A 16,451-nucleotide genomic window follows, 5' to 3' on the forward strand; every position below is an offset into this window, starting at 1 on the left:
CGGAAATCGTAATACATGTGTGAATACATAGACCACAACGTGTCCCTAGTAAGCCTCTAGTTGACTAGCTCGTTGATCAACAGATAGTCATGGTTTCCTGACTATGGACATTGGATGCCATTGATAACGGGATCACATCATTAGGAGAATGATGTGATGGACAAGACCCAATCCTAAGCATAGCATAAAAGATCGTGTAGTTTCGTTTGCTAGAGCTTTTCCAATGTCAAGTATCTTTTCCTTAGACCATGAGATCGTGCAACTCCCGGATACCGTAGGAGTGCTTTGGGTGTGCCAAACGTCACAACGTAACTGGGTGACTATAAAGGTGCACTACGGGTATCTCCGAAAGTGTCTGTTGGGTTGGCACGGATCGAGACTGGGATTTGTCACTCCGTGTGACGGAGAGGTATCTCTGGGCCCACTCGGTAATGCATCATCATAATGAGCTCTATGTGACTAAGGCGTTAGTCACGGGATCATGCATTGCGGTACGAGTAAAGAGACTTGCCGGTAACGAGATTGAACAAGGTATTGGGATACCGACGATCGAATCTCGGGCAAGTAACATACCGATTGACAAAGGGAATTGCATACGGGATTGATTGAATCCTCGACATCGTGGTTCATCCGATGAGATCATCGTGGAACATGTGGGAGCCAACATGGGTATCCAGATCCCGCTGTTGGTTATTGACCGGAGAGGCGTCTCGGTCATGTCTGCATGTCTCCCGAACCCGTAGGGTCTACACACTTAAGGTTCGGTGACGCTAGGGTTGTAGAGATATGTGTATGCGGAAACCCGAAAGTTGTTCGGAGTCCCGGATGAGATCCCGGACGTCACGAGGAGTTCCGGAATGGTCTGGAGGTGAAGAATTATATATAGGAAGTCAAGTTTCGGCCACCGGGAAAGTTTCGGGGGTTACCGGTATTGTACCGGGACCACCGGAAGGGTCCCGGGGGTCCACCGGGTGGGGCCACCTATCCCGGAGGGCCCCGTGGGCTGAAGTGGGAAGGGAACCAGCCCCTAGTGGGCTGGGCGCCCCCCCATGGGCCTCCCCCCTGCGCCTAGGGTTGGAAACCCTAGGGTGGGGGGGCGCCCCACTTGCCTTGGGGGGCAAGCCACCCCCTTTGGCCGCCGCCCCCCCTCCAGATGGATCTTGGCCGGCGCCCCCCCCCCTCCTAGGGGGCCTATATAAAGGGGGGGAGGGAGGGCAGCATTATTACAGCCTTGGGCGCCTCCCTCCTCCCCTGCTACACCTCTCCCTCTCGCAGAAGCTCGGCGAAGCCCTGCCGAGACCCGCTACATCCACCACCACGCCGTCGTGCTGCTGGATCTCCATCAACCTCTCCTTCCCCCTTGCTGGATCAAGAAGGAGGAGACGTCGCTGCACCGTACGTGTGTTGAACGCGGAGGTGCCGTCCGTTCGGCACTCGGTCATCGGTGATTTGAATCACGGCGAGTACGACTCCGTCATCCACGTTCATTGGAACGCTTCCGCTCGCGATCTACAAGGGTATGTAGATGCACTCCTTTCCCCTCGTTGCTAGTATACTCCATAGATGCATCTTGGTGAGCGTAGGAAAATTTTAAAATTATGCTACGATTCCCAACAGTGGCATCATGAGCCAGGCCTATGCGTAGTTACTATGCACGAGTAGAACACAAAGCAGTTGTGGGCGTTGATGTTGCCAATTCTTCTTGCCGCTACTAGTCGTATCTTGTTTCGGCGGTATTGTAGGATGAAGCGGCCCGGACCGACCTTACACGTACGCTTACGTGAGACAGGTTCCACCGACTGACATGCACTAGTTGCATAAGGTGGCTAGCGGGTGTCTGTCTCTCCTACTTTAGTCGGAACGGATTCGATGAAAAGGGTCCTTATGAAGGGTAAATAGAAATTGGCAAATCACGTTGTGGTCATACGTAGGTAAGAAACGTTCTTGCTAGAAACCTACAAACCACGTAAAAACTTGCAACAACAATTAGAGGACGTCTAACTTGTTTTTGCAGCATGTGCTATGTGATGTGATATGGCCAGAAGATGTGATGAATGATATATGTGATGTATGAGATTGATCATATTCTTGTAATAGGAATCACGACTTGCATGTCGATGAGTATGACAACCGGCAGGAGCCATAGGAGTTGTCTTTATTATTTTGTATGACCTGCGTGTCATTGAATAACGCCATGTAAATTACTTTACTTTGTTGCTAAACGCGTTAGCCATAGAAGTAGAAGTAATCGTTGGCGTGACGACTTCATGAAGACACAATGATGGAGATCATGGTGTCATGCCGGTGACGAAGATGATCATGGTGCCCCGAAGATGGAGATCAAAGGAGCATAATGATATTGGCCATATCATGTCACTATTTGATTGCATGTGATGTTTATCATGTTTTGCATCTTATTTGCTTAGAACGACGGTAGTAAGTAAGATGATCCCTTATAATAATTTCAAGAAAGTGTTCACCCTAACTGTGCACCGTTGCGAAGGTTCGTTGTTTCGAAGCACCACGTGATGATCGGGTGTGATAGATTCTAACGTTCGCATACAACGGGTGTTGACGAGCCTAGCATGTACAGACATGGCCTCGGAACACACGCAATACACTTAGGTTGACTTGACGAGCCTAGCATGTACAGACATGGCCTCGGAACACGGAGGACCGAAAGGTCGAGCATGAGTCGTATAGAAGATACGATCAACATGGAGATGTTCACCGATCTTGACTAGTCCGTCTCACGTGATGATCGGACACGGCCTAGTTAACTCGGATCATGTTTCACTTAGATGACTAGAGGGATGTCTATCTGAGTGGGAGTTCATTGAATAATTTGATTAGATGAACTTAATTATCATGAACTTAGTCTAAAATCTTTACACTATGTCTTGTAGATCAAATGGCCAACGTTGTCCTCAATTTCAACGCGTTCCTAGAGAAAACCAAGCTGAAAGATGATGGCAGCAACTATACGGACTGGGTCCGGAACCTGAGGATCATCCTCATAGTAGCCAAGAAAGATTATGTCTTAGAAGCACCGCTAGGTGAAGCACCAATCCCAGAGAACCAAGACGTTATGAACGCTTGGCAATCACGTGCTGATGATTACTCCCTCGTTCAGTGCGGCATGCTTTACAGCTTAGAACCGGGTCTCCAAAAGCGTTTTGAGAAACATGGAGCATATGAGATGTTCGAGGAGCTGAAAATGGTTTTCCAAGCTCATGCCCGGGTCGAGAGATATGATGTCTCCGACAAGTTCTTCAGCTGTAAAATGGAGGAGAATAGTTCTGTTAGTGAGCACATACTCAGAATGTCTGGGTTGCACAACCGCTTGACTCAGCTGGGAGTTAATCTCCCGGATGACGCGGTCATTGACAGAATCCTCCAGTCGCTTCCACCAAGCTACAAGAGCTTTGTGATGAACTTCAATATGCAGGGGATGGAAAAGACCATTCCTGAGGTATATTCAATGCTGAAATCAGCGGAGGTGGAGATCAGAAAAGAACATCAAGTGTTGATGGTGAATAAAACCACTAAGTTCAAGAAGGGCAAGGGTAAGAAGAACTTCAAGAAGGACGGCAAGGGAGTTGCCGCGCCCGGTAAGCCAGTTGCCGGGAAGAAGTCAAGAATGGACCCAAGCCTGAGACTGAGTGCTTTTATTGCAAGGGAAGTGGTCACTGGAAGCGGAACTGCCCCAAATACTTAGCGGACAAGAAGGCCGGCAACACCAAAGGTATATGTGATATACATGTAATTGATGTGTACCTTACCAGTACTCGTAGTAGCTCCTGGGTATTTGATACCGGTGCGGTTGCTCATATTTGTAACTCAAAACAGGAACTACGGAATAAACGGAGACTGGCGAAGGACGAGGTGACGATGCGCGTCGGGAATGGTTCCAAGGTCGATGTGATCGCCGTCGGCACGCTACCTCTGCATCTACCTACGGGATTAGTTTTAAACCTCAATAATTGTTATTTAGTGCCAGCTTTGAGCATGAACATTGTATCTGGATCTCGTTTAATTCGAGATGGCTACTCATTTAAATCCGAGAATAATGGTTGTTCTATTTATTTGAGAGATATGTTTTATGGTCATGCCCCGCTGGTCAATGGTTTATTCTTGATGAATCTCGAACGTGATGTTACACATATTCATAGTGTGAATACCAAAAGATGTAAAGTTGATAACGATAGTCCCACATACTTGTGGCACTGCCGCCTTGGTCACATTGGTGTCAAGCGCATGAAGAAGCTCCATGCAGATGGACTTTTGGAGTCTCTTGATTACGAATCATTTGACACGTGCGAACCATGCCTCATGGGTAAGATGACCAAGACTCCGTTCTCCGGAACAATGGAGCGAGCAACCAACTTATTGGAAATCATACATACCGATGTGTGCGGTCCAATGAGTGTTGAGGCTCGCGGAGGATATCGTTATGTTCTCACTCTCACTGATGACTTAAGTAGATATGGGTATGTCTACCTAATGAAACACAAGTCTGAAACCTTTGAAAAGTTCAAGGAATTTCAGAGTGAGGTTGAGAATCAACGTGACAGGAAAATAAAATTCTTACGATCAGATCGTGGTGGAGAATATTTAAGTCACGAATTTGGTACACACTTAAGGAAATGTGGAATAGTTTCACAACTCACGCCGCCTGGAACACCTCAGAGAAATGGTGTGTCCGAACGTCGTAATCGCACTCTATTGGATATGGTGCGATCTATGATGTCTCTTACCGATTTACCGCTCTCATTTTGGGGCTATGCTTTAGAGACTGCCGCATTCACTTTAAATAGGGCTCCGTCGAAATCCGTTGAGACGACACCGTATGAATTATGGTTTGGGAAGAAACCTAAGCTGTCGTTTCTAAAAGTTTGGGGATGCGATGCTTATGTCAAGAAACTTCAACCTGAAAAGCTCGAACCCAAGTCGGAGAAATGCGTCTTCATAGGATACCCTAAGGAAACCATTGGGTATACCTTCTACCTCAGATCCGAAGGCAAGATCTTCGTTGCCAAGAACGGGTCCTTTCTGGAGAAGGAGTTTCTCTCGAAAGAATTGAGTGGGAGGAAAGTGGAACTTGATGAGGTGATAGTCACCCCTTCCGAACCGGAAAGTAGCGCAGCGCGGGAAGATGTTCCTGTGGTGCCTACACCGACTGGGGAGGAAGTTAATGATGATGATCATGAAGCTTCGGATCAAGTTACTACTGAACTTCGTAGGTCCACAAGGACACGTTCCGCACCAGAGTGGTACGGCAACCCTGTCCTGGAAATCATGTTGTTAGACAACGGTGAACCTTCGAACTATGAAGAAGCGATGGCGGGCCCGGATTCCGACAAATGGCTAGAAGCCATGAAATCCGAGATAGGATCCATGTATGAAAACGAAGTATGGACTTTGACTGACTTGCCCGATGATCGGCGAGCCATAGAAAACAAATGGATCTTTAAGAAGAAGACAGACGCGGATGGTAATGTGACCATCTACAAAGCTCGACTTGTCGCTAAGGGTTATCGACAAGTTCAAGGGGTTGACTACGATGAGACTTTCTCACCCGTAGCGAAGCTGAAGTCCGTCCGAATCATGTTAGCAATTGCCGCATACTATGATTATGAGATATGGCAGATGGACGTCAAAACGGCATTCCTTAACGGCTTCCTTAAGGAAGAGTTGTATATGATGCAGCCGGAAGGTTTTGTCGATCCTAAGAATGCTAACAAAGTATGCAAGCTCCAGCGCTCAATCTATGGGCTGGTGCAAGCATCTCGGAGTTGGAACATTCGCTTTGATGAGATGATCAAAGCGTTTGGGTTTACACAGACTTATGGAGAAGCCTGTGTTTACAAGAAAGTGAGTGGGAGCTCTGTAGCATTTCTCATATTATATGTGGATGACATACTATTGATGGGAAATGATATAGAATTCTTGGAAAGTATAAAGGCCTATTTGAATAAGTGTTTTTCAATGAAGGACCTTGGAGAAGCTGCTTATATATTAGGCATCAAGATCTATAGAGATAGATCAAGACGCCTCATTGGTCTTTCACAGAGTACATACCTTGACAAGATATTGAAGAAGTTCAATATGGATCAGTCCAAGAAGGGGTTCTTGCCTGTATTGCAAGGTGTGCAATTGAGCACGGCTCAATGCCCGACCACGGCAGAAGATAGAGAAAAGATGAGTGTCATCCCCTATGCCTCGGCCATAGGGTCTATTATGTATGCCATGCTGTGTACCAGACCTGATGTAAACCTTGCCGTAAGTTTGGTAGGAAGGTACCAAAGTAATCCCGGCATGGAACACTGGACAGCGGTCAAGAATATCCTGAAGTACCTGAAGAGGACTAAGGATATGTTTCTCGTTTATGGAGGTGACGAAGAGCTCGTCGTAAAGGGTTACGTCGACGCTAGCTTCGACACAGATCTGGATGACTCGAAGTCACAAACCGGATACGTGTATATTTTGAATGGAGGAGCAGTAAGCTGGTGCAGTTGCAAGCAAAGCGTCGTGGCGGGATCTACATGTGAAGCGGAGTACATGGCAGCCTCGGAGGCAGCGCAGGAAGCAGTCTGGATGAAGGAGTTCATTACCGACCTAGGGGTGATTCCCAATGCGTCGGGCCCGATGACTCTCTTCTGTGACAACACTGGAGCTATTGCCCTTGCGAAGGAGCCCAGGTTTCACAGGAAGACCAGGCATATCAAGCGTCGCTTCAACTCCATTCGTGAAAGTGTTCAAAATGGAGACATAGATATTTGTAAAGTACATACGGACCTGAATGTAGCAGATCCGTTGACTAAACCTCTCCCTAGAGCAAAACATGATCAACACCAGGACGCAATGGGTGTTCGATTCATCACAATGTAACTAGATTATTGACTCTAGTGCAAGTGGGAGACTGTTGGAAATATGCCCTAGAGGCAATAATAAATGGTTATTATTATATTTCTTTGTTCATGGTAATTGTCTATTGTTCATGCTATAATTGTATTGTCCGGAAATCGTAATACATGTGTGAATACATAGACCACAACGTGTCCCTAGTAAGCCTCTAGTTGACTAGCTCGTTGATCAACAGATAGTCATGGTTTCCTGACTATGGACATTGGATGTCATTGATAACGGGATCACATCATTAGGAGAATGATGTGATGGACAAGACCCAATCCTAAGCATAGCATAAAAGATCGTGTAGTTTCGTTTGCTAGAGCTTTTCCAATGTCAAGTATCTTTTCCTTAGACCATGAGATCGTGCAACTCCCGGATACCGTAGGAGTGCTTTGGGTGTGCCAAACGTCACAACGTAACTGGGTGACTATAAAGGTGCACTACGGGTATCTCCGAAAGTGTCTGTTGGGTTGGCACGGATCGAGACTGGGATTTGTCACTCCGTGTGACGGAGAGGTATCTCTGGGCCCACTCGGTAATGCATCATCATAATGAGCTCTATGTGACTAAGGCGTTAGTCACGGGATCATGCATTGCGGTACGAGTAAAGAGACTTGCCGGTAACGAGATTGAACAAGGTATTGGGATACCGACGATCGAATCTCGGGCAAGTAACATACCGATTGACAAAGGGAATTGCATACGGGATTGATTGAATCCTCGACATCGTGGTTCATCCGATGAGATCATCGTGGAACATGTGGGAGCCAACATGGGTATCCAGATCCCGCTGTTGGTTATTGACCGGAGAGGCGTCTCGGTCATGTCTGCATGTCTCCCGAACCCGTAGGGTCTACACACTTAAGGTTCGGTGACGCTAGGGTTGTAGAGATATGAGTATGCGGAGACCCGAAAGTTGTTCGGAGTCCCGGATGAGATCCCGGACGTCACGAGGAGTTCCGGAATGGTCCGGAGGTGAAGAATTATATATAGGAAGTCAAGTTTCGGCCACCGGGAAAGTTTCGGGGGTTACCGGTATTGTACCGGGACCACCGGAAGGGTCCCGGGGGTCCACCGGGTGGGGCCACCTATCCCGGAGGGCCCCGTGGGCTGAAGTGGGAAGGGAACCAGCCCCTAGTGGGCTGGGCGCCCCCCCATGGGCCTCCCCCCTGCGCCTAGGGTTGGAAACCCTAGGGTGGGGGGGCGCCCCACTTGCCTTGGGGGGCAAGCCACCCCCTTTGGCCGCCGCCCCCCCTCCAGATGGATCTTGGCCGGCGGCCCCCCTCCCAGGGGGCCTATATAAAGGGGGGAGGGAGGGCAGCATTATTACAGCCTTGGGCGCCTCCCTCCTCCCCTGCTACACCTCTCCCTCTCGCAGAAGCTCGGCGAAGCCCTGCCGAGACCCGCTACATCCACCACCACGCCGTCGTGCTGCTGGATCTCCATCAACCTCTCCTTCCCCTTGCTGGATCAAGAAGGAGGAGACGTTGCTGCACCGTACGTGTGTTGAACGCAGAGGTGCCGTCCGTTCGGCACTCGGTCATCGGTGATTTGAATCACGGCGAGTACGACTCCGTCATCCACGTTCATTGGAACGCTTCCGCTCGCGATCTACAAGGGTATGTAGATGCACTCCTTCCCCTCGTTGCTAGTATACTCCATAGATGGATCTTGGTGAGCGTAGGAAAATTTTAAAATTATGCTACGATTCCCAACACTCCTCCCCCTCCCTCTCACGTCGACCACCATGTCATCGCCCCTCCCAAGCCCTAGGCGCCCCTCGCTGCACCGCGCGGACGGTCATGCGTCGCCGTTCCATTCCTCGCCGCCACTAGTCGAGGAGGATGTGTCGGCGTTCCGCTCCTCGCCGCGGCGCGTCGAGGTGGACGCGTCGGCGTTCCCAATCTCGCCAGCACGTGCGTCGGAGGACGCGTCTGCTCCCCACCACGAGGAGAACGCTGCGCCGCCCGCTGAGCCCCCCCAGCCTTGAGGAGCTTTGGAAAGAAATGGATGTCGCCTTGTGGGAGGTTTTGCCTCCGGCAGAGCGTGCCAAAATAGAAGCGAAGAAGAAGGCCGAGGAAGAGAAGTGCGCCGCGGGGTAAGCTGCCTGGCAGGCCTATGTCGCGTCCGAGAGAGTCGGGCAATTGGCTCTTTAGCAGAAGGCTCATGCGAGGGCCGTGAGGGTGGCGGAGGACGCTCGTGCCAAAACCCTGAGTGCAGTCGGGCCCAAGCGCCTCATCTACGCTTGGCGGTACGTGGACGGGGTGCACGCTTCCAGCAAGGAGGAGTACCTCTTGGCGTCGGATCACCACACCGGTGAGATCGCGCTCGCCCGCCGGCAAGCCGCCAATCAGCACCTCGCGAGTTGCGAGGCTGAGAAAGAGGCGTTGTGTCGGCGCACTGGGAAACGGCCGCGCACCAGGGCACTCGTGGCGCGCTGCAAGCGCTCCTGTGAGCGTCGTGGCTTTTATTAGGAATATAATTTAGTTTCGTAAGGCGATCTCATTAGTTTTGGGACGCAAATGGTAAATCCCGAACGTTCCGGAATTATTAGCGTCCTTAATTAAGTATGTAAAAGGAAATGTTTGGAAACCTTGTGTATCCGTACGCATTTTGTAAGTACGTGCATATAGCACAAACTTTACTATATACTATCGCACTACACGTCTCTCTCTATATATGCTTGCAGACTGTGCTAATCCCTCCGTCTAGGTGAATAAGTCATCTTTGGTTGTGTACCGTGACCAAGAAGGAGGGAAGACTTATACACCTAGACGGAGGGAGTACTACTATTACTTATGTACGTGCAAATGCACGTTTTAACATTACGATGCAATTTTTGTAAAAGTAGAAAAACAGCATTAGTCAAGCTTGTGAAACGATTCAATGCCAAAAAATGCAAAAATGCTCATTTGATTGTTTACTTTTAGCTTCATTCTCTGTGGTTATTTCTTCATTGTACTTCGTACAGAGTATCTCACTCGTCGAGAAGGCATGCAAATTCCCAAAACGCTTCCTACAACCTGTATCGAATTTTTTGCCTAACAAGTTGTGCCGTGTTGGAATTCCAACTTGAGTACTACTACTAGGAGTACCAGGGGCTAGTTCTTTTAGGCTTCTAGATTAGTAATCCCATAACTACTACCTTCGTCTTGGTTTATTGGTCCCCATTGTAATCTGTGTCAAATTTTGACCATAAATTTAACTAATGAAATGTTTGTGCATGTCACATGCACTAACATTCTATCAGTTAAATCTTTGGTCAAAATTTAGCACAAATTAAAATGGTGATGAATAAACCAGGATGGAGGTACTAGTAGTAGTTTAGAAGCCAAATAAATGAGTGGGGCGCCTTAATGTTACTCTCCACTATGACTAGTCTTATGGGAAAAGCTGGGGAAGAGACGGCTTATTTTTTAAGCCGCCAAAAGAACTGGCCCTAGGGGTAGTAGCTAGGGATACTAGGAGTAGTAGCTAGGGATCGAGTGTGAGAGATGAACCGGAGAAAGTAAATGCAGAGAGATGAAATGCAAAAAAGACGGAGGGATGTGATGGTTGCTTGTCCGTTTATTTTACCATGCCACTTATTACTGGGAGTGGTTGGGTTTTGTGATATGACGGCTTTACTGCCGCGCCACGAGCGGGCTGAGACTCCCGTGCAGCGCCTCCCTCTACACTAGTACTACTACATCGGTCGTGGTTTATTAGTCCCCCATTGAATTTGACTGAAGATTTAACTGACAAAATGTTAGTGCATGTCAACAAAAACTATATCGTTGGATTCGTATTTGAACATAGTTTTCAATGATATAATTTTAGGTGACATGCATGAGCATTTATCATACTATATATAATGTTAGTTAAATTTTTGGTCGTACTAATCTATAGTAAGGTGCCCGTGCGTTGCACGGAACAGTGAAATGCATTGATCGGGGAGTTGTTTATTTTGACAAAGGATGTGGGGGTCATCTCATGTGTAACGGGTATCGATAGGTTTCTTCAGATATTATTTCATCTCTAGAGCTCACAAACATCCGGGTGAAATAGATAAAAAGGTATGTTTTGCAAACAAAAGCGTTCAACTGTTCAACCTGCATCCAAAACTTGTGAAGAAATAACACATATTGTGCTTTGCAAGAAATGATCTTTAAGAATTAGTTTTTGAGTATAGATTGTTATACATGTTGGCTACAGATGACATGGCACTTTCTTATAGTCAACATTTGGCTATACTATTAAGTATTAACCATGCTCTTATGCACCTAGACGGAGGGATTAAATCAGGATGATTTGGAAGGGGGCAAAGGAGATGTAAGAAATGATTCATCATAAGTCTTTCACCAGTACCGTAGTAAAAATTCTCACTTAATCTCATAAATCGCAAGCGAGAACTCTAATGGAGCAAAAGCATACATGGAAGATTCTAGACTAAATCATAAATGGATAAACTTTTATTCAAGTGCGATACTCTAATAGAGCAAGATCATGCATGGAAGGTTCTATACTATATAAATAAGAAGTCTCCATATGCTTAGACAGCGGATTGCATTGAGCGAAGACTAATGATCATTATTTAACTTGGTAATGCATATGTCCAGGTGAACGTCCTTGGAGTCCCCGTGCACCATGTTGGGGGGGGGATATCATACCATGCATCTTCCATGTCCACATCGGCGGGAAGGTCCCAGCTCGGCACAGTCCTAGTCAGCATCATGGAGCCGGTGTGGGCGCCCACGTACCTCTGAGGGGCAGTAACAGTGAGCACGCACCTGTACATCGGCCTCGTGTCAGTGTCAGCGTCAACGGCGTCGCCCCTGACGCACACTACAGAGACGAGGCGGCGGCATGCGCGGGCCTCGCTGGTGCCCACGATCAAGAGGAAGACGCTGCCGTCCTCCTCTGAGACTAGTAGGCGGCGGTGATCCTCCAGCGACTCCGGCACGACGAACGGGTAGCACGTCTCATACTTGATGTTCGTCGCCAAGGGCCAGTAGTGATCGACGGATGCCTGCGTGAGGTGATGCGCGAGGTCCGCCGGCGAGCCCCAAAATGGCATCGGGCACTCATAGCAGTAGACGAAGGGCTCCTTGGAGGCATCGACCAGGCTGTCCATTAAACGGGAGTGGCTGTAGGGGACGTTGCCAGTTGAATATATGAGCAAGTTACTACGAGATTTAGTCCGAATAAGCGCAAAATAAATCATGACGGATATAACAGAGATTAAACTAATCATGTGGACTAGTATAGTAGATGAATAGATCAAATCTAGGAAACAGACTAGAAACATGAATTCTACCACGATTTCGAACAGGAAGGACAGAAACACATACAGTGCAACAGGGGCAGCACCATTGGCGTTGAGGTTGTTGCCCATGTCGTTGAGGAAGAGGTTGCCGAGGTCGGGGAAGAAGTCGTCGTCGGTGAAGTCGTTGCTGCCAGCAGTCGCGTGAGTGCGCTCCCCAAATTTCAACATCGCCCGCCGAATGGAGCGCAGGAGGGAGTAGCTGTAGGGGACGTTGCGGCCGCCGAATGGAGCGTAGAAGTAGCACACGAAGCAGTAGATGGTGCTCCTCCCTAGTCTATATCTCTACTCTTATCTCTATCTCTACTACTCTTCTTTCTTTTTTTATAATATATACTAGTAGCTGTCAAATCGATTAGTACTGCTGTAGCGACCAGACCTCAAATAGTCTAGTCTGTGCATCAATGTCATCCCTGGATCGGTAATGCTGACACACACAGTACTTGAAGAATTTATAACAGAGTAGCAATCACACACTTATTACACCGAATATCTCAAAAGAGAACTTATTACAATAAATATGGCTTAAGGCCATCTAAAACGATAACAGCGGAAGACTTGGAAGATAAAGTGAGTCCATCAACTCCAACGGCATCACTGAGTATAAGACCACGACCTAAGGCTCCTTACTCGTCGTCTGAAAAGTCTACAACATGATACGTTGCAGCGCGAAAACGGGTCAGCACATGGAATATGCTGGCAAAGTAACACATAGAGAGTAATGAACAGAATAATGCTATCACTACATTCATATTTGGCTGGTGGAAAGCTCTATGGTTACAGTTTTGCGAAAAGCCAAATTTTCCCTACTGCAAAGGAATATATTTTATTTAACTACAAAGTTTGTTGAAAACATTGAGAAGGTAAACCCCTCTCAATCCCAATTAAAGTAATCATTAACAACCCAACAAAATTAGTTAAGTACATGATGATGAGATTCACATGATAATCCAAGAACTAGATACTCAAGATGTCCATAACCGGGGACACGGCTAACCATGATTAGATTGTACACTCTGCAGAGGTTTGTGCACTTTTCCCCACAAGACTCGATCTCCTCCGTTGGATTTCTCGCACTACATGGTGTTTGAGAAACGGATGACCGAGACACAGTCTTTCAGACGCGTTAGCACCTTACGATGGGTAGACAGTTACACCTACTTTCCCCTATATCTGCTAGTCTACCACTGTAAGAGTTCACACAACTTAATCAACTATGCTAGAGCCCATAATAGCATGTGGCTGCACACGGAAGTTTCTAGCATGAATAATCTCATGATCCCTTTGAGCCTGAGTGGCGGTCCATAGGAGAATCACACGGTACCCCGGGATTTCCAAAAATACAGGCAATCACTGGGTTCCCCAGGTGCCTCAATCCACCCAGATGTGAATTTAAGTTGCCACCTTAAGTTAACCATTAATTAACAATCTCACATCTGTCATGAAATCTCTCATACCCAATCCACGTCTACGAGCATAGCATAGCAATATAAGCATAACGTAATAGTAACTCCCAATGGTTTGAATGCAGGGCAATAGGTTCCTACCTCATCAACTACTTCCCAATACCCACATGTTATCAATCCTACTCATGCAATGTTTGATGGTTGATCTAATGCATAAAAACTGGGTATGAAAAGTATGATCAAAGTGTTACTTGCCTTGGTGATGATCCGTGAAACCTAGAGACTCGTAGTAGCACGCTTCGCACTCCGGGTACTCTATCGCAAACAAAAAATACACACATAAGCAATCAAGCAAGGGTGCACGGGTAAAACTCAAATAAGAGATCTAAACAGAAAGTACAACTTAAGAACTCCGGTTTGCAAAAAGAATCAAATCAAACGAAGTAACGAAACTCAAACGGTGAAAGAAACAAGTTTCGTTTACTAATCTAGACCTAAGTCAAATTTTATAGTAGCAAAAACTTGTTTAAGTAGGTTAAACAGAAAGAGGGTTTCGAGACAAAACTCTAGGCGCTTGAATCGCCTGATTCCGATAAACGAGCGAAAAGTTATACTAAAACGAAAAACAGATCGGAAATCGCGATCGAAAATAATTGCGGAAAATCCGAGAAAAAGAAAAACAGACGAACAGGCTAACGAACGAACGTTCGCTGTCTGCAGTTAAACGACGAAAACCGTTCGTTAAAATGAACGTACGGAGGAACGTCTGCAAAAAAAATAAACCAAAAAAATAAGCTGAACCGATCTAAACAAAACCGAAACTAGGGTTTACGAAATAAAACCGATCGGTTTTATATAAAAAAACCGGCGGCTACCTCTAACTCCGGCGGGCGGCGGCGCGGTGGCTCCGGCGGCGGTGGTTGGCGGCGACGGGCGGCGGGACGGCGCGGGTGTGCGGCGGCGGCGCGGGTCGGGTGGCGGCGACGCGGATCCCGAGGCGGGGCTAGGGTTTCGGGTGGGCTGGTGGTGCTGGGGCTCGGGGTCTCGGTTTTTAAAGGCCGGCCCGAAGAGTCCTGGCCGGGTACGGCCCGAAGTCGGTTAGTTTTTTTAATAATTCGGACGTGCATAAAAAGAAGGAAAAGAAATACTAAACGGACTCCAAAAAGCCCGAAATAAATTTTCCCCGTCCTCTAGAAATAAGCCGGACAAGATGAACGTTTATTTGGGCCTAAAATGCAATTTTGAAAAACGCGTATTTTTCCTAATTCAAATAAATTCAAATAAAATCAAATATTTGTTTTTAATATTTTTCCTCCAATATTTCATTATTTTTGGAGAAGTCATATTATCCCCTCTCATATATTTTAAATATGAAATATTTTTTGGAGAGAAAATAATTAAAACAAATGGTCCTATTTTCAAAATTTGAGAAAAACCCATATATGAAAATAACGAAATCCCCAACTCTCTCCGTGGGTCCTTGAATTGCGTAGAATTTCTAGGATCGCAAAACAAAATGCAATAAAATATGTTATGCATGATGATCTAATGTATAACATTCCAAATTGAAAATTTGGGTTGTTACAAACCTACCCCCCTTAAGATGAATCTCGGCCTCGAGATTTGGGTTGGCTAGAAAATAGGTGAGAGTGGTCCTTCCGTAGATCTTCCTCTCGCTCCCAGGTGGCTTCATCCTCGGTATGGTGACTCCACTGAACTTTGCAAAACTTGATAACCTTGTTGCAGGTGACTCGGCTGGCAAACTCAAGAATCTTAACTGGTTTCTCCTCATAGGTCAGATTGCAATCCAACTGAATCGCTTCCAGGGGCACTGTATCTTTCAGTGGTATCTCGGCCATCTCTGCGTGGCACTTTTTCAGCTGAGAGAAATGGAACACATCGTGAACTCCCGACAATCCTTCGGGCAATTCCAACTTGTAAGCAACTTCTCCCATACGTTCCAAAACTCTGTATGGTCCTACAAAATGTGGCGCTAACTTTCCCTTAACTCCAAAGCGCTTCACTCCTCGAAGTGGTGATACTCGAAGATACACTCTGTCTCCGACTTCGTAAACTGTCTCCTTGCGTTTAGAATCCGCATAACTCTTCTGCCTGGACTGGGCTACCTTGAGCCCATCGCGAATCAACTTCACCTTCTGTTCAGACTCTTTAATCAAATCTGGTCCAAACAACTGGCGGTCTCCAACTTCGTCCCACAACAACGGTGTCCTGCACCTCCTTCCGTACAAAGCTTCGAAAGGGGCCATCTTCAAACTGGATTGGTAGCTATTGTTGTAAGAAAACTCTGCATATGGCAAGTTGTCATCCCAACTGGATCCATAATCTAGCGCACAAGCTCTCAGCATGTCCTCCAAAATCTGATTGACTCTCTCGGTCTGTCCGTCTGTCTGTGGATGAAAAGCTGTGCTGAACTCTAGCCTGGTACCCAAAGTTTCGTGCAACTGATTCCAAAACTTTGAAGTAAACTGGGTCCCTCTATCTGATACAATGGTCCTCGGAACTCCATGCAGACATACGATCCTAGTCATGTATATCTTTGCCAACTTAGCACCTGTGTAAGTGGTCTTTACTGGGATGAAATGAGCTACCTTCGTCAAACGATCGACTACAACCCATATCGAGTCATAGCCTGAACGTGTCCTGGGCAATCCCGTGATAAATTCCATGTGTAGCTTATCCCACTTCCATTCGGGTATCGGCAATGGTTGTAGCAATCCTGCTGGCTTCTGATGCTCTGCCTTCACTCTTTGACATACATCACAAACTGCTACATACTTCGCAATATCCTTCTTCATTCCGGTCCACCAGAA

This window comes from Triticum aestivum, chromosome 3D (genome assembly GCF_018294505.1).
Source record: "Triticum aestivum cultivar Chinese Spring chromosome 3D, IWGSC CS RefSeq v2.1, whole genome shotgun sequence".
NCBI classification, from domain to species: Eukaryota; Viridiplantae; Streptophyta; class Magnoliopsida; order Poales; family Poaceae; genus Triticum; species Triticum aestivum.